The sequence below is a fragment of the Sminthopsis crassicaudata genome, chromosome 1 (genome assembly GCF_048593235.1).
Source record: "Sminthopsis crassicaudata isolate SCR6 chromosome 1, ASM4859323v1, whole genome shotgun sequence".
Taxonomy (NCBI): domain Eukaryota; kingdom Metazoa; phylum Chordata; class Mammalia; order Dasyuromorphia; family Dasyuridae; genus Sminthopsis; species Sminthopsis crassicaudata.
In genome coordinates this window covers 656,287,732-656,308,177 of record NC_133617.1, presented here as the reverse complement: position 1 = coordinate 656,308,177, position 20,446 = coordinate 656,287,732, and positions in this window count along the sequence as shown.

Genomic DNA, 20,446 nt, shown 5'->3' with positions numbered 1-20,446 from the left:
ATTAATCTCACCTTTTATTTTTTGAATTTCAAGTTTTGTGTTCGTCTGGGGGTTTTTAATTTACTCCTTTTCTAGCAATTTTAGTTGTAAGCCCAATTCGTTGGCCCTCTCTTTCTCTATTTTATGCAAGTAGGCCTGTAGAGATATAAAACTTCCCTTATTACTGCTTTGTCTGTATCCCACACATTTTGGTATGATGTCTCATTATTGTCATTTTCTTGGGTGAAGTTATTAATTATGTCTATGCTTTGCTGTTTTACCCAATCATTCTTTAGTATAAGATTATTTAGTTTCCAATTATTTTTTGGTCTATTTTCCCCTGGCTTTTTATTAAATGTAATTTTGATTGCATTATGGTCTGAAAAGGATGCATTTACTATTTCTGCCTTACTGCATTTGATTTTGAGGTTTTTATGCCCTAGTATATGATCAATTTTTGTATAGGTTCCATGAACTGCTGAGAAGAAAGTATATTCCTTTCTGTCTCCATTTGGCTTTTGCCAAAGATCTATCATGTCAAACTTTTCTAGTATTCTATTTATCTCTTTGACTTCTTTCTTATTTATTTTGTGGTTTGATTTATCTAATTCTGAGAGTGCAAGGTTGAGATCTCCCGCTATTATAGTTTTGCTATCTAATTCCTCTTGCAGCTATCTTAATTTCTCTTTTAAGAATTTAGATGCTGCACCACTTGGTGCATATATGTTTAATATTGATACAACTTCATTATTGATGCTGCCCTTTTGCAGGATACAATGCCCTTCCTTATCTCTTTTAATTAGATCAATTTTTTGTTTTTGCTTGATCTGAGATGAGGATGGCTACTCCTGCTTTTTTGGTTTTGTCTGAAGCATAATAGATTCTGCTCCACCCTTTTACTTTTAGTTTGAATGTCTCACCCTGTTTCAGGTATGTTTCCTGTAAACAACATATAGTAGAATTCTGACTTTTAATCCAGTCTGCTAACTGCTTCCTCTTTATCAGGCAGTTTGTCCCATTCACATTTATGGTTAGAAGGACTAATTCAATATTTCTTGCCTTCCTATTAACCCCTGCTTATGCTTTTCCCCTTTCCTTCCCTTTTACCCTCCTATCCAGTATTAAACTGGTGAACACCACTTGTTTTCACAGCCCTCCCTTTTTAGGATCTCTCCGCCACCTTAAAGATCCTCCCCTTATTTTAGCCCTTTTCCTCGAAATTACTGTATTCCCTTCCCCTTAGCTTACTCCTTCCCTTTCACTTTTCAATGAAGTGGAAGAAGTTTCACCATAAATCGAATATGTCTATTGATCCACGCTATGTTCATCTCCCTCCTTTCTTTCTCTCAGATATAATAGGTTATTTTTGCCTCTTAATGAGATGTAGTACCACCACTTTACACTTTTTTATGATATAATTTCCTTTCCACCTCTAGTTTCTAAGACAAATTGTACATATGTTCTTTACATATTTTTTTGACAGAAGTATAGTTCTCAAGATTTCTTTTTACCTTTTTAGAAATCTCTTGAGTTCTGTATTTGAAGATCAAACCTTTTATGTAGGTCTGTTTTTTTCATCAAAAATAGATGGAATTCATTTATTTCGTTAAATGTCCACCTTCTTCCCTGGAAAAAGATGCTCATTCTTGCTTGGTAAGTTATTATTGGCTGCATACTAAGGCCTTTCAGAATATCATGTTCCAGGCCCTGCGTTCTTTTAATGTGGACGCTGCTAGATCCTGGGTTATCCTTATTGTGGATCCTCCATATCTGAATTGCTTTTTTCTAGCAGCTTCCAATATCTTTTCCTTTGTCTGATGGTTCTTGAACTTGGCCACTATATTTCTTGGCGTTTTGATTTTAGGGTCCCTTTCAGTAGGTGATCGATGAATTTTTTAAATGTCTATTTTACCCTCTGTTTCCAGAATATCTGGGCAGTTCTCTTTGATAATTTCCTCGAAAATGGTGTCCAAGCTCTTTTTTTCCTCCCATTTTTCAGGGAGTCCGATTATTCTCAAATTGTCTCTCCTGGATCTGTTTTCCAGGTCTGTTGTCTTTCTGGTAAGGTACTTGACATTCTTTTCAATTGTTTCATTTCTCTGGTTTTGCTTGACTACCTCTTGGTTTCTCCTTGAGTCATTCATTTCTACTTGTTCCAGTCTAATTTTCAATGATGTATTTTCTTCACTCACTTTTTTAATATCTCTTTGTAATTGTCTAATTGAGTTTTTATCTTCTATGGAATTTTTTTCCATTTTATCCATTTTATTTTTTAGAGAGCTGATTTCTTTTTCCAGCTCACTAATCCTGTTTTCCTTGGAGTAGTTTACCTTTTCCAGCTCACTAATCCTGTTTTCCTTGGAGTAGTTTACCTCTTCCAGCTCACTAATCTTGTTTCTTAATGATTTGATTTCTTTATCCACTCTGTCTTTGAATGCATGGGATGACTTCTCCAGGCTCTCTTGCCAAGCTTCCCTTTCCTTTTCCCATTTCTCTTCCAGCTCTCTTGTGAGAGCCTTTTTGTTTTCCTCTATGAAGTTCTTTTGTATTGAGGAGCAGCTTATATCCCTCCCAGGGGATACATCTGGGGACAGTCTGTTCCTAGTCTCCTCAGTGTTTGAAGTCTGCTCCCTCTCCACACAGAAGCTGTCAATGGTTAGAGCCCTTTTGAATTTTTTGTTCATTTTGTCAGAGCAGGAATCAAAGAAAACAAACTGACAAGAGAAACAATTGGTCTGTTTTGCGGGGGATGGAGGTGGATGGCATTAATGGGCTTCCTCTACAGACTGGGGGTAGGGCAGCAGAGAGCCAATAACAGAACAGCAATGACTGTACTGAGTCTGCGCTCTGAGTCTCCAAGAATGCACGGATTCAGTCCAGGTGGGGGTTGGGGGTGGCCGGGCTCTGGGAGATGCTGGCTTTCTGGGGTTTTAATCTTCACCTCCGATATTTATACCCTCTCCGCTGCTCCTGGCTTGCTCCCAAGATGGAGCATCCACACTGGGGCAAAAGCCCTTTCACAGAAAAGGCGGAGATCACACCCCTACCCTTCAGGTCTGAGCTGTGTGAGCTGCCTGTCTTGCTCTGGCTTCCTGCCCTCAGTCTGCGCCCAGTCTGATTGACCCTCCCCCGAGCAAACACAGACCTTTTCTGGTGACTTTCAAGGATGTCTTCTCTTGGTGATTATTTGTGGATTTCTTTCTGGGTCAAGCATTAAGTCAGAGGCTTGTCATGAAGTAAGTTCTGAGAGAAAACGAGGAGCTCAAGCAGCTGTCTGCCTCCACGCCGCCATCTTGGCCCGAAGTCCCGGTCTGTTTTCTTTCACAACAAGATTTTCATGGAAATGTATTGCATAACTTTGCATGTCTTTTACTTATTGTATTGAAGATAATAAAGAACATAAAACAATATTATTAAAAAAAAGATTGGAGGGCATGGAATCTGATATTCTGAAAGGCAAAGGACCTTGGGTTGCAGCCAAGAATAAACTATCCAGCTAAAATAAGCATGAACTTTCAGGTAAGAAATTCAATGATGTAGGTTAATTTCATATATTTCTAATGAAAAGACCATAATTGAACAGAAATGAAGAAAAGCATAAAAAGGTAAAAGGAAAGAATTCTTTGAGAACTGTATTTCTGTTATGGCTATACTTAGAAAATGAAGATATAATTTGACTTTATTATGGTAATATGGAAAAGAAATTAGAGGTAGAAAGCAGATAATACTGGAAAAAGAGGAAAAAGGAGGGAAAATAAAGGAAACTATATCTGGCAAAGATACAAAAAAGAAATCTATTATGATTGAGAGAAAGAAGAGAAGGGGATGAACATTGTGTGAATTTTACTCTTATCAGATTTGGCTCTACGAGAGAATATCAGACAAATTTGGTTTTGCAGAGAAAGTTAGGAAAGAGGGAGGGAAAGGGGGAAAAGAAAGGGAAAGACTAATAGAAGGGAAAACAGAAGTATTAGGGGAAATGTAGAAAAAAGCTGGAGGGTATCTACAAGGTGAGGACTGTTTGAAGGAGGTGATAGTCAAAAGCAAAATACTAGAGAGGAGTGGAAAGGGAAAGAAAAGAGAAAAGCATAACTTACTATAAATTAGATGGCAAGAAATACAAAATTATTTATTTTAACTGTGAATGGGATGAACTCTGCCATAAAACAGAAGTAGATAGCAGACTGTATTAAAAGCCAGAATCTACAATATTTTATTTACAAGAAACACATTTAAAGAATAGTGATACATGCAGAGTAAATGTAAAAGGCTGGAGTAGAATCAGTTATGCTTCAGGTAAAGTACACAAAAAGCAGGGGTAGCTATCCTGATCACAGATCAAATAAAAAGAAAGATAGATCTAATTAAAAGAGATAAAGGAAGAAACAATATTTTAGTAAAGGATGCCATAGATAATGAAGCAAAATCAATACCTAAACATATATGCACCAAGTGGTATAGGATACAAATTCCTAGAGGAGAAGTTGAAAGAGATACAAGAAGAAATAGGCAGCAAAAGCATACTAGTGGGGGATCTCAACCTCAGTCTCTCAGAACTAGATAAATCAAACCACAAATACAAATAAGAAAGAAGTTAAGAGGGTAAATAAAATATTAGAAAAGTTAGGTAATATTAGGTGATGTGGAATTGAAGTTGGGGGTGGGGGTGGAGGAGAATCTTTTCAATAATATCTGCCCCATTTCAGCTAGAAAATTAGAATTACTAGTTAACTTAACAATTAACAAATTAATTTCCCTGTTTGTCTATAAAAGTACTCACCCTATTTCTTAGTCACTGGGGACTTCTTCAGTGAAATTAGGGTCACTGGTTCACACACTGGGTGCCAAAATGTGAAGTTCAGGCTAGCTCCCTGGAAGCCTCAGGAATAGCTGAGTCAGGATAAGTAAAAATCCCTGGCATTTAGGTTGAGAAGAGAAGGAGACAGACAAACTACCACTAGGCTCACCACCAAATTCTTGTCTATTCCTGCTGCAAAGTTTAAGTCTGGCTTGTTTCACCCCACTCTCTAATACTTGCCTATAATTATCTGTATACACCAAAGAGTGAGTAAAACACCAATGGTGAGAAGGGCCATTTTTCCAACCTTATGCTAATAGAGTCATTGAGGAATAGGTAATTAGTCTTAAGTGCTTGGTTGTTTGATTCAAGCACACCTTTTAAGAGTTTCAGCCCTCTACAAGGTTTGATAAAACTTTGGAGAAAATTGAATGGAGACATAAAGGAGTTTACTTTTTTCTCAACAGTTTATGTAATTAATACAAAAATTGACCATATGTTAGGAAATAAAACTCTCAAAAAATATATAGAAAGGCAGATATAGCAAATGTATTTTTTTCAGCAAATTATTGAATATAAGGCTAGGAGAAAATAGTCCAAAAGTTAATTGTAAATTAAATAATCTAATCCTAAAGAATGAATCGATGAAACAACAAATCACACAATCAACAATTTCATCCAAGAGAATCACAGGAATGAGACAAAATACCAAAATTTGTAGGATACAAGCAAAGCAGTAATAAGGGGAAATTTTATATCTTTAGATGCTTACTTCCATAAAATAAAGAGGAGATCAATGAATTGGGCTTACAAATAAAAAAGCTAGAAAAAGAATGAATTAAAAACCCTCAATTAAATACCAAATTTGAAATTCTGAAAATTAAAGGGGAGATTAATAAAATTTAAAATAAGAAAACAATTGAATTAATAAGTAAAACTAAGAGGTGGTTTTATGAAAAACCAACGAAATAGATAAATGTTTAGTTAATTTGATTAGAAAAAGTTAAGAAGAAAATCAAATTGGTAGTCTCAAAAATGAAAAGGGAGGGGAGGCAGAGCCAAGATGGTGGAGAAGATACATGCGATTTTTTGAGCTCCCTTCTTCCCTCAATACCAATTAGTTAAATCAGCTTCAAAAATAACACTGGACTGATAGAAACCACAAAGACTGGAAGCATGACTTATCAGCTGAAGAGAATCTGGAGTTTCAACAGAAAAGGTTGGTTCCCAGGGGAGGAAAAAAAAAAAAAAAGAGGCCAGCACAGACAGTTGGGTGGTATCACACTGCGCCAATCGCGCTGGGGAGGGCTCTGGGATCCAAGAAGCCACTGAGATAGAAGATTCTGGCACAGGCTGTTAGCTCTTCCCTGCTTATAAAACAGCAGCTCAGAAGAGAAATCAAGACACTTTAAAATATAAAGCCAGATACTAAAATCATCCCAATCTGGAAGTGACCTAACAGATCTTGGAACTGTGGTGTGGCTGACTTAGGTTGTCTGGGGCCTCACCTGGGGGTAGTTAAGAGATTGAAAAGCAGGCGGACACGGCCAAAGGCAACACATAGTGCCTGGCTCGGCTAGAGGCTGTGGAACTCAGCCTTGGAAGTCCCAGAGAAGCAGAACCTTTGAAATAGGGACCGCAGTTTCTGGGCAGACACTTCCAGTTTGAGCACAGGGGCTTTTCACGTCAGCTGGTGACATCCACGCCCCACTGGGACGCATAGGCTGGACCTTGTGTTGCCTTTACTGTTCAGCCTTAAACCTCAGGGAAGTCGCTAGGACACACAGTCCCCTCAAAGCACTGCCTTGCTAATCACCTCTGAGGCACTTCCATGGAGGGGGAAGGAAACTCTCTCCCAGAGCTCTCTCTTAGCTCAGGAGCAGGAGCCACTGCATCCATCCAGGTCTGGGAGGAAGCTGGTAAAGAAATAAATAAATAAACTTCTTAGTATGTGGTGTTAAATGTGGGTCCATGCCTAGTTCTGCCACACTACTTTCCAGTTTTCCCAGCAGTTTTTGTCAAATAATGAATTCTTATGCCAAAATTTGGGATCTTAGGGTTTGTCAAACACCAGATTGCTATTTTTATTTACTATCTTGCCCTGTGAAACTTACCTATGCCTCTGATCAACTAGTCTATTTCTAAGCCAATACCAAATGGTTTTGGTGACTGTTGCTTTATAATACAGTTCTAGATCAGGTACAGCTAGACCACCTTCACTTAATTTTTTTTTTTCATTACTTCCCTTGAAATTCTTGACCTTTTGTTGTTCCAAATGAATTCTGTTGTTATTTTTTCTAGGTCATTAAAATAGTTTCTTAGGAGTCTGATTGGTATAGCACTAAATAAATAGATTAGTTTAGGGAGTATTGTCATCTTAATTATATTTGCTCGGCCTTTCCAAGAGCACTGAATGTCTTTCCAATTATTTAAATCTGACTTTTTTTTGTGGCAAGTGTTTTGTAATTTTGCTCATATAATTACTGACTCTCCTTTGGTAGATATATTGCCAAATATTTTATACTATCGACTGTTATTTTGAATGGAATTTCTCTTTGTATCTCTTGCTGTTGGATTGTGTTGGTAATGTATAAAAATGCTGAGGATTTATATGGATTTAGTTTGTATCCCACAACTTTGCTAAAATTCTGAATTATTTCTAATAGCTTTTGAGCAGAGTCTTTCAGGTTCTCTAAGTATACTATCATGTCATCTGTAAAGAGGAAAGAGTCATTTCCTACTCTAATTCCTTGAATCTCTTTCTCGGCTCTTATAGCCGAGGTTAGAATCTAGTACTATATTGAATAGTAATGGTGATAGTGGGCAAACTTATTTCACTCCTGATTTACAATGAAACGTTCTAGTTTATCGCCATTACATATAATGTTTACTGAAGGTTTTAAATATATCCTTGTTATTATTTTAAGGAATAGGCCATTTATTCCTATATTCTCAAGCATTTTAGTAGGAATGGATGTTGGATTATATCAAATGCTTTTTCTGCATCTATTGAGATGATCATATGGTTTTTATTAATTTGATTATTAATATGGTCAATTACACTAATAGTTTTCCTAATATTAAACCAACCCTGCATTCCTGGTTTAAATCCCACTTGGTCATGATTTTCATTGGGGATGATTTTCTGAAGTCTATTTGCTAATATCTTATTTAACTCTATTTGCTAATATCTTATTTAAGATTTTTGCATCAATATTCATTAAGGAAATTGGTCTATATTGTTCTTTCTCAGTTTTCGATCAACCTGGTTTAGGTATCAGTACCATGTCTGTGTCATAAAAGGAATTTGGTAGGACTCCTTCAATCCCTATTTTTTCAAATAGTTTACATAGCATTGGAGTTAGTTGTTCTATAAATGTTTGGTAGAATTCACATAGAAATCCATCTGGTCCTGGGGACTTTTTCTTAGTAAGTTGATTAATAGCTTGTTCTATTTCTTTTTTCTGAGATAGGACTCTTTAGACTACTTACTTCTTCCTCTGTTAATCTGGGCAAGCTATATTTTTGAAGGTATTCTTCCATTTCATTTAAGTTATCGAATTTATTGGCATAAAGTTGAGCAAGGTGGCTCCTATTTTTCTAATTTCCTCTTCATTAGTGGTGAGTTCACCCTTTTCATTTCCAAGACTAACAATTGGCTTTTTCTCTTTCCTTTTTTAATCAGGTTTACTAAGGGTTTGTCTATTTTGTTGGTTTTTTCATAGAACCAACTCTTAGTTTTACTAATTAATTCAATAGGTTTTTTTTTTTTGTTTGTTTGTTTGTTTGTTTTTTTTACTTTCAATTTTATTAATCTCACCTTTTATTTTTTGAATTTCAAGTTTTGTGTTCGTCTGGGGGTTTTTAATTTGTTCCTTTTCTAGCAATTTTAGTTGTAAGCCCAATTCGTTGGCCCTCTCTTTCTCTATTTTATGCAAGTAGGCCTGTAGAGATATAAAACTTCCCCTTATTACTGCTCTGTCTGTATCCCACACATTTTGGTATGATGTCTCATTATTGTCATTTTCTTGGGTGCAGTTATTAACTATGTCTATTCTTTGCTGTTTTCCCCAATCATTCTTTAGTATAACATTATTTAATTTCCAATTATTTTTTGGGTCTATTTTCCCATGGGTTTTTATTAAATGTAATTTTGAATGCATTGTGGTCTGAAAAGAATGCATTTACTATTTCTGCCTTACTGCATTTGATTTTAAGGTTTTTATGCCCTAGTATATGATCAATTTTTGTATAGGTTCCATAAACTGCTGAGAAGAAAATATACTCCTTTCTGTCTCCATTTAGCTTTCGCCAAAGATCTATCATATCAAACTTTTCTAATATTCTATTTACCTCTTTTACTTCTTTCTTATTTATTTTTTGGTTTGATTTATCTAATTCTGAGAGTGCAAGGTTGAGATCTCCCACTATTATAGTTTTGCTATATCTTCTTGCAGCTCTCTTAATTTCTCTTTTAAGAATTTAGAGGCTGGACTTCGGGCCAAGATGGCGGCGTGGAGGCAGACAGCTGCTTTAGCTCCTCGTTTTCTCTCAGAACTTACTTCATGACAAGCCTCTGACTTAATGCTTGACCCAGAAAGAAATCCACAAATAATCACCAAGAGAAGACATCCTTGAAAGTCACCAGAAAAGGTCTGTGTTTGCTCGGGGGAGGGTCAATCAGACTGGGCGCAGACTGAGGGCAGGAAGCCAGAGCAAGACAGGCAGCTCACACAGCTCAGACCTGAAGGGTAGGGGTGTGATCTCCGCCTTTTCTGTGAAAGGGCTTTTGCCCCAGTATGGATGCTCCATCTTGGGAGCAAGCCAGGAGCAGCGGAGAGGGTATAAATATCGGAGGTGAAGATTAAAACCCCAGAAAGCCAGCGTCTCTCAGAGCCCGGCCACCCCCAACCCCCACCTGGACTGAATCCGTGCATTCTTGGAGACTCAGAGCGCAGACTTAGTACAGTCATTGCTGTTCTGTTAGTGGCTCTCTGCTGCCCTACCCCCAGTCTGTAGAGGAAGCCCATTAATACCATCCACCTCCATCCCCCGCAAAAAAGACTAATTGTTTATCTTGTCAGTTTGTTTTCTTTGATTCCTACTCTGACAAAATGAACAAAAAATTCAAAAGGGCTCTAACCATTGACAGCTTCTGTGTGGAGAGGGAGCAGACTTCAAACACTGAGGAGACTAGGAACAGACTATCCCCAGATGTATCCCCTGGGAGGGATATAAGCTGCTCCTCAATACAAAAGAACCTCATAGAGGAAATCAAAAAGGCTCTCACAAGAGAGCTGGAAGAGAAATGGGAAAAGGAAAGGGAAGCTTGGCAAGAGAGCCTGGAGAAGTCATCACATGCATTCAAAGACAGAGTGGATAAAGAAATCAAATCATTGAGAAACAAGATTAGTGAGCTGGAAAAGGTAAACAACTCCAAGGAAAACAGGATTAGTGAGCTGGAAAAGGTAAACTACTCCAAGGAAAACAGGATTAGTGAGCTGGAAAAAGAAATCAGCTCTCTAAAAAATAAAATGGATAAAATGGAAAAAAATTCCATAGAAGATAAAAACTCAATTAGACAATTACAAAGAGATATTAAAAAAGTGAGTGAAGAAAATACATCATTGAAAATTAGACTGGAACAAGTAGAAATGAATGACTCAAGGAGAAACCAAGAGGTAGTCAAGCAAAACCAGAGAAATGAAACAATTGAAAAGAATGTCAAGTACTTTACCAGAAAGACAACAGACCTGGAAAACAGATCCAGGAGAGACAATTTGAGAATAATCGGACTCCCTGAAAAATGGGAGGAAAAAAAGAGCTTGGACACCATTTTCGAGGAAATTATCAAAGAGAACTGCCCAGATATTCTGGAAACAGAGGGTAAAATAGACATTTAAAAAATTCATCGATCACCTACTGAAAGGGACCCTAAAATCAAAACGCCAAGAAATATAGTGGCCAAGTTCAAGAACCATCAGACAAAGGAAAAGATATTGGAAGCTGCTAGAAAAAAGCAATTCAGATATGGAGGATCCACAATAAGGATAACCCAGGATCTAGCAGCGTCCACATTAAAAGAACGCAGGGCCTGGAACATGATATTCTGAAAGGCCTTAGTATGCAGCCAATAATAACTTACCAAGCAAGAATGATCATCGTTTTCCAGGGAAGAAGATGGACATTTAACGAAATAAATGAATTCCATCTATTTTTGATGAAAAAAACAGACCTACATAAAAGGTTTGATCTTCAAATACAGAACTCAAGAGATTTCTAAAAAGGTAAAAAGAAATCTTGAGAACTATACTTATGCTAAAAAAATATGTAAAGAACATATATACAATTTGTCTTAGAAACTAGAGGTGGAAAGGAGATTATATCATAAAAAAAGTGTAAAGTGGTGATACTACATCTCATGAAGAGGCAAAGGTAACCTATTATATCTGAGAGAAAGAAAGGAGGGAGATGAACATAGCGTGTATCAATAGACATATTCGATTTATTGTGAAACTTCTTCCACATCATTGAAAAGTGAAAGGGAAGGAGTAAGCTAAGGGGAAGGGAATACAGTAATTTCGAGGAAAAGGGGTAAAATAAGGGGAGGATCTTTAAGGTGGGGGTGGGATCCTAAAAAGGGAGGGCTGTGAAAAGCAAGTTTAATAGTGGATAAGAGGGTAAAAGGGAAGGAATGGGGAAAAGCATAAGCAGGGGTTAATAGGATGGCAAGCAATATAGAATTATTCCTTCTAACCATAAATGTGAATGGGGCAAACTGCCTCATAAAGAGGAAGCAGTTAGCAGACTGGATTAAAAGTCAGAATCCTACTATATGTTGTTTACAGGAAACACACCTGAAACAGGGTGAGACATTCAAACTAAAAGTAAAAGGGTAGAGCAGAATCTATTATGCTTCAGGCAAAAAAAAAAAAAAAAAAAAAAAAAAAAAAAAAGCAGGAGTAGCCATCCTCATCTCAGATCAAGCAAAAACAAAAATTGATCTAATTAAAAGAGATAAGGAAGGGCATTATATCCTGCTAAAGGGCAGCATCAATAATGAAGCAGTATCAATATTAAACATATATGCACCAAGTGGTCTTAAATTCTTTTTTTTTTAAATTTTTTATTATATATATATTTTTTATAATATTATCCCTTGTATTCATTTTTCCAAATTATGCCCCCCTCCCTCTATTCCCTCCCCCCGATGACAGGCAATCCCATACATTTTACATGTGTTATAATATAGTCTAGGTATAATACATGTGTGTAAATATCATTTTCTTGTTGCACAATAAACATTAGAATCTGAAGGTACATGCAACCTGGGCAGACATATATTAGTGCTAACAATTTACATTCACTTCCCAGTGTTTCTTCTCTGGGTGTAGCTATCTCTGTCCATCATTGATCAACTGGAAGTGAGTTGGATCTTCTTTATGTTGAAGATTTCCACTTCCATCAGAATACATCCTCATACAGTATTGTTGTTGAAGTGTACAGTGATCTTCTGGTTCTGTTCATTTCACTCAGCATCAGTTGGTTTAAGTCTCTCCAGGCCTCTCTGTATTCCTCCTGCTGGTCATTTCTTACAGAGCAATAATATTCCATAACCTTCATATACCACAATTTACCCAACCATTCTCCAACTGATGGACATCCATTCATCTTCCAGTTTCTAGCTACAACAATAAGAGCTGCCACAAACATTTTGGCACATATGTGTCTCTTTCTGCTCTTTAGTATTTCTTTGGGATATAATCCCAGTAGTAGCGCTGCTGGGTCAAAGGGTATGCACAGTTTGATAACTTTTTGGGCATAATTCCAGATTGCTCTCCAGAATGGCTGGATTCTTTCACAACTCCACCAGCAATGTATTAGTGTCCCAGTTTCCCCACATCCCCTCCAACATTCATCATTATTTGTTCCTGTCATCTTAGCCAATCTAACGGGTGTGTAGTGGTATCTCAGAGTGGTCTTAATTTGCATTTCTCTGATCAGTAGTGATTTGGAACACTTTCATGTGAGTGGATATAGTTTCAATTTCTTCCTTTGAGAATTGTCTGTTCATATCCTTTGACCATTTATCAATTGGAGAATGGTTCGGTTTCTTATAAATTAGGGTCAGTTCTCTATATATTTTGGAAATGAGACCTTTGTCAGAACCTTTGTTTTTAAAAATATTTTTCCAATTTGTTACTTCCCTTCTAATCTTGTTTGCATTAGTATTATTTGTACAGAAACTTTTTAGTTTGATGTAATCAAAATCTTCTATTTTGTGATCAATAATGATCTCTAATTCTCCTCTGGTCATAAATTCCTTCCTCCTCCACAAGTCTGAGAGGTAGATTATCCTCTGTTCCTCTAATCTATTTATTATCTCCCTCTTTATGCCTAAATCATGGACCCATTTTGATCTTATCTTGGTATGTGGTGTTAAGTGTGGATCCATATCTAATTTCTGCCATACTAATTTCCAGTTTTCCCAACAGTTTTTTCTGAATAATGAATTTTTATCCCTAATGTTGGTATCTTTGGGTTTGTCAAAGATTAGGTTGCTATACATGTATCCTTTTTTGTCCTTTGTATCTAATCTATTCCACTGATCTACCAGTCTATTTCTTAGCCAATACCAAATGGTTTTGGTGACTGCTGCTATATAATATAGCTTTAGATCAGGTACACTTAGACCACCTTCCTCTGAGTTTTTTTTTCATTAGTTCCCTTTCAATTCTCGACCTTTTATTCTTCCATATGAATTTTGTTGTTATTTTTTCTAGCTTATTAAAATAGTTTCTTGGGAGTCTGATTGGTATAGCACTAAATAAATAGATTAGTTTGGGGAGTATTGTCATCTTTATTATATTCGCTCAGCCTATCCAAGAGCACTGAATGTCTTTCCAATTATTTAAATCTGATTTTATTTTTGTGGCAAGTGTTTTGTAATTTTTCTCATATAATTCCTGACTGTTCTTTGGTAGATGGATTCCCAAATACTTTATACTCTCAACATTTGTTTGGAATGGAATTTCTCTTTGTATCTCTTGCTGTTGCATTTTGTTAGTGATATTGCAGTTTATTTCTATTGCATATATTTAAAACCTTCAGTAAACATCATATGTAATGGGGATAAGCTAGAACCTTTCCCTCTAAGATCAGGAGTGAAACAAGGTTGCACACTATCACCATTACTATTCAATATAGTACTAGAAACTCTAGCCTTGGCAATAAGAGCCGAGAAAGAGATTTAAGGAATTAGAGTAGGAAATGAAGAAATCAAATTGTCACTTTTCACAGATGACATGATGGTATACTTAGAGAACCCCAAAGACTCTGCTAAAAAGCTATTAGAAATAATTCAGAATTTTAGCAAAGTCACAGGATACAAAATAAATCCACATAAATCCTCAGGATTTTTATACATTACCAACAGAATCCAACAGCAAGTGATACAAAGAGAATAATCAAGATGACAATACTCCCTAAACTAATCTATTTATTTAGTGCTATACCAATCAGACTCCCAAGAAATTATTTTAATGACCTAGAAAAAATAACAACAAAATTCGTATGGAAGAATAAAAGGTCGAGAATTGCAAGGGAACTAATAAATAAAAAAAGTCAGAGGAAGGTGATCTAAGTTTACCTGATCTAAAACTATATTATATAGCTGCAGTCACCAAAACTATTTGGTATTGGCTAAGAAATAGACCGGTAGATCAGTGGAACAGATTAGATACAAAGGACAAAAAAGGGTACATCTATTGCAATCTAATCTTTGACAAACCCAAAGATCCCAAATTTGGGGATAAGAATTCATTATTTGACAAAAACTGCTCGGAAAACTGGAAATTAGTATGGCAGAAACTAGGCATAGACCTACATTTAACACCACATACTAAGATTAGATCAAAATGGGTCCAAGATTTAGGCATAAAGAACGAAATCATAAATAAATTGGAGGAACATGGGATGGTTTACCTCTCAGACTTGTGGAGGAGGAAGGAGTTTGTGTCCAAGGGAGAACTAGAGAACATTATTGATCACAAAGTAGAACATTTTGATTACACGTAATTAAAAAGTTTCTGCACAAACAAAACTAATGCAAACAAGATTAGAAGGGAAGTAACAAATTGGGAAAAAAATTTTACAGTTAAAGGTTCTGATAAAGGCCTCATCTCCAAAATATACAGAGAATTGACTTTAATTTATAAGAAATCAAGCCATTCTCCAATTGATAAATGGTGAAAGGATATGAACAGACAATTTTCAGATGATGAAATTAAAACTATTTCTACTCATATGAAAGAGTGTTCCAAATCACTATTGATCAGAGAAATGCAAATTAAGACAACTCTGAAGTATCATTACACACCTGTCAGATTGGCTAAGATGGCAGGAACAAATAACGATGAATGTTGGAGGGGCTGTGGGAAAACTGGGACACTGATGCATTGTTGGTTGAGTTGTGAAAGAATCCAACCATTCTGGAGAGCAATCTGGAATTATGCCCAAAAATTTATCAAAATGTGCATACCCTTTGACCCAGCCATACTACTACTGGGCTTGTACCCCAAGGAACTACTAAAGGAGGGAAAGGGACCTGTATGTGCCAAAATGTTTGTGGCAGCCCTTTTCATAGTGGCTAGAAGCTGAAAGATGAATGGATGTCCATCAATTGGAGAATGGTTGGGTAAACTATGGTATATGAATGTTATGGAATATTATTGTTCTATAAGAAATGACCAACAGGAGAAATACAGAGAGGCTTGGAGAGACTTACATCAACTGATGCTGAGTGAAAGGAGCAGAACCAGAAGATCATTATACACTTCGACAATTATACTGTACGAGGATGTATGCTGATGGAAGTGGATTTCTTCAACATAGAGAAGAGCTAATCCAATTCCAATTGATTAATTATGGACAGAACCAGCTACATCCAGAAAAGGAACACTGGGAAATGAATGTAAACTGTTATTTTTACCTTCTGAATCCAATTCTTCCTGTGTAACAAAAAATTCGGTTCTTCACACATATATTGTATCTAGACTATACTGTAATATATTTAACATATATAAGACTGCTTGCCATCTGGGGGAGGGTGTTGGGGGAGGAAGGGAAAAAATCTGAATAGAAGTAAGTGCAAGGGATAATGTTGTAAAAAATTACCCATGCATATGTACTGTCAAAAAAATGTTATAATTATAAAATGAAATAAAAATTAAAAAAAAAAAAAGAATTTAGAGGCTGCACCATTTGGTGTATATATGTTTAAAAATGATACTGCTTCATTATTGATGCTGCCCTTTAGCAGGATATAATGCCCTTCCTTATCTCTTTTAATTAGATCAATTTTTGTTTTTGCTTGATCTGAGATGAGGATTGCTACTCCTGCTTTTTTTTTTTTTTTTTTTTTTTTTTTTTTGCCTGAAGCATAATAGATTCTGCTCCACCCTTTTACTTTTAGTTTGAATGTCTCACCCTGTTTCAGGTGTGTTTCCTGTAAACAACATATAGTAGGATTCTGACTTTTAATCCAGTCTGCTAACTGCTTCCTTTTTATCAGGCAGTTTGCCCCATTCACATTTATGGTTAGAAGGACTAATTCTATATTGCTTGCCATCCTATTAACCCCTGCTTATGCTTTTCCCCTTCCTTCCCTCTCACCCCCCTACCCAGTATTAAACTTGTGAACACCACTTGCTTTTCATAGCCCTCCCTTTTGAGGATCCCTCCACACCTTAAAAGTTCCTCCCCTTATTTTACCCCTTTTCCTCACAATTTCTGTATTCCCTTCCCCTTAGCTTACTCCTTCCCTTTCACTTTTCAATAAAGTGGAAGAAGTTTCACCATAAATCGAATATGACTATTGATAAACACTATGTTCATCTCCCTCCTTTCTTTCTCTCAGATATAATATGTTACCTTTGCCTCTTCATGAGATGTAGTACCACCACTTTACACTTTGTTATGATATAATTTCCTTTCCACCTCTAGTTTCTAAGACAAATTGTATATATGTTCTTTACATATTTTTTGGCAGAAGTATAGTTCTCAAGATTTCTTTTTACCTTTTTAGAAATCTCTTGAGTTCTGTATTTGAAGATCAAACATTTTATATAGGTCTGATTTTTTCATCAACAATGGATGAAATTCATTTATTTCATTAAATGTCCATTTTCTTCCCTGGAAAACGATGCTCATTCTTGCAGGGTAAGTTATTCTTGGCTGCATACCAAGTTCCTTAGCCTTTTGGAATATTATATTCCAAGCCCTTCGTTCTTTTAATGTAGATGCTGCTAGATCCTGGGTTATCCTTATTGTTGCTCCTCCATATATGAATTGAGTTTTTCTAGCAGCTTCCAATATCTTTTCCTTTGTCTGATGGTTCTTGAACTTGGCCAATATATTTATTGGCCTTTTGCTTTTAGGGTCCCTTTCAGTAGGTGATCGATGAATTTTTTCAATGTCTATTTTACCCTCTGTTTCCAAAACTTCTGGGCAGTTCTCTTTGATAATTTCCTCGAAAAAAGTGTCCAAGTTCTTTTTTTCCTCACATTTTTCAAGGAGTCCAATTATTCTCAAATTGTCTCTCCTGGAGCTGTTTTCCAGATATGTTGTCTTTCTAATAAGGCACTTGACATTCTTTTCAATTGTTTCATTTCTCTGGTTTTGCTTGTCTACCTCTTAGTTTCTCCTTGAGTCATTCATTTCTACTTGTTCGAGTCTAATTTTCAATGATGTATTTTCTTCACTCACTTTTTTATATCTTTTGGTAATTGTCCAATTTTCTTTTTAAGTGAATTTTTTTCTTCTATGGAATTTTTTTCCATTTCATTTTTTAGAGAGCTGATTTCTTTATCCAACTCATTAATCCTGTTTTCCTTGGAGTTGTTTATCTTTTCCAATTCACTAATCCTGTTTTCCTTGGAGTTGTTTGCCTTTTCAAATTCACTAATTTTATTTCTCAATGATTTGATCTCTTTATCCACTCTAGATAACTTCTCCAGGCTCTCTTTCCAAGCTTCCCTTTCGTTTTCCAATTTCTCTTCTAGCTCTCTTGTGAGAGCCTTTTTGATTTCCTTTATGAGGTTCTTTTGTGTTGAAGAGCAGCTCTTATCCCCCTTAGGGGATTCCTCTGGGAACAGTCTGTTTTTAGTTTCCTCAGTATTTGAAGTCTGCTCTCTCTCCATACAGAAGCTTTCAATGGTTAGAGCCCTTTTGAATTTTTTGTTAATTTTGTCAAGAGCAGAATAGAAGAAAACAAATTGACAAGAGAAGCAATTTTTTCTGTTTTTTGGGGGGCTGGGCCTGGATGGTGTTAATGGGCTTCCTCTACAAACTGGGGGTAGGGCAGCAGAGAGCCACTAACAGGACAGTGATGGCTGTGCTTTGTCTGTGCTCTGAGACTCTGAGAAGCCAGAGTCACTCCAGGTTGGGGTGGTTGTGGCCGCTTCCAAGAGATGCTAGCTTTCTGGGGTTTTATTCTTCATCTCTCGTGTTTACACTCTCTCTGCTGCTCCTGGCTTGCTGCCAAGACAGAACATCCACACTAGTGTAAAAGTCTTTTCACAGGAAAGGCAGAGAACATACCTCTCCCCCCTCCGATGTGAGCTGGGTGAGCTGTCTGTCTCCCTCTGGCTTGACTGCCCTCAGTCTGTGCCCAGACTGTTCGACCCTCCCCCGAGCAAATACAGACCTTCTCTGGCTAATTTCAAGGATGTCTTCTCTTGGTGATTATTTGTGGGTTTCTTTTCTGGTCAAGCATTAACTCTGAGGCTTGTCATGAAGTAAGTCCTGAGAGAAAGCACGGAGCTCAAGCAACTGTCTGCCTCCATGCTGCCTTCTTGGCCTGAAGTACCAAAGCCATATCACTTCTAAACATATCTGCACCAAGTGGTATAGCATGTAACTTTCTAAAGGAAAAGTTAAGAGAATTGCAAGAAGAAATACACAGTAAAACTATAATAGTGGGAGATCTCAACCTTGCACTCTCAGATTTAGACAAATCAAACCACAAAACAAATAAGAAAGAAATTTAAAAAGTAAATAGAACATTAGAAATATACATTAGAAAAATAGGTGTGATAGACCTTTGGAGACAACTGAATGGCAATAGAAAGGAATATACTTTCTTCTCAGCAGTTCATGGATCCTATACAAAAATAGACCATATATTAGGACATAAAGATCTCAAAATTAAATGTAGGAAGGCAGAAATAATAAATGCCTTCTTCTCAGACCACAATGCAATAAAAGCTACATTCAGTAAAAAGTTAGGGGTAAATAGACCAAAAACTGAATAATCTCATCTTAAAGAATGACTGGGTGAAAGAGCAAATTATAGAAACAATAAATAATTTCACCCAAGATAATAACAATGATGAGACATCATACCAAAATCTGTGGGATGCAGCTAAAGCAGTAATAAGGGGAAATTTTATATCTTTAGAGGCTTATTTGAAGAAAATAGAGAAAGAGAAGATTAACGAATTGGGCTTGCAACTTAAAAGGACTTGTACTACAAATGCAGGGCTGGTTCAATATTAGAACACCTATTAGCATTATTGACTAAATCAATAACCAAATTCACGAAAACAATTTGATCATCTCAATAGATACAGAAAAAGCATTTGATAAAATCCAACATCCATTCCTATTAAAACATTACAGAATATAGGAATAAATTGACTTTTACTTAAAATAATCAGTAGACTCTATTTAAAAGCATCAGTAAGCATCATATGTAATAGGGATAAACTTGAACCCTTCCCAGTTAGATCAAGAGTGAAACAAGATTGCCCACTATCACCATTACTATTCAATATTGTATTAGAAATGCTAGCTTTGGAAATAAGAGATGAAAAAGAGATTAAAGGAATTAGAGTTGGTAATGAGGAGACCAAATTTTCACTCTTTGCAGATGATATGATAGTATACTTAGAGAATACTAAAAAATCAGCTAAAAAGCTTTTAGAAATAATCCACAACTTTAGCAAAATTGCAGGATACAAAATAAATCCACATAAAGCATTAGCATTCTCACAGATCACTAACAAAATCAAACACCTAGAGATTCAAAGAGAAATTCCATTTAAAATATCTTTCAATAGTATAAAATATTTGGGAATCTATCTGCCAAGGGAAACTCAGGAACTATACCAACATAAATATAAAACACTTTTCAAGCAAATAAAGTCAGACCTAATCAGTTGAAAAGTCAAGTGCTCATGGATAGGCCAAATGAATATAATAATGACAATACTGCCTAAATTAATCCACTTCTTTAATGCCATGCCAATCAAACTCCCAAGAAAGTATTTTACAGATCTAGACAAAATAATAACAAAGTTCATCTAGAAGAAGAAAAGGTCAAGAATTTCAAGGAACTTAATTTTTAAAATACTAATGAAGGTGGCCAAGTTGTTTCAGACCTAAAACTATATTATAAAACAATTGTCATCAAAACCACTTGTTACTGGCTAAGAAATAGAGTAGTTCATCATTGGAAAATATTGATCACAACACAAAATAGGCAATAAATATAGCAATCTAGTGTTTGACAAACTCAAAGACCCCATATTTGAGGATAAGTACTCACTATTTGACAAAAGTTGCTGGGAAAATTGGAAAGTAGTGTAAAAGAAATTAGGGTTTGACACA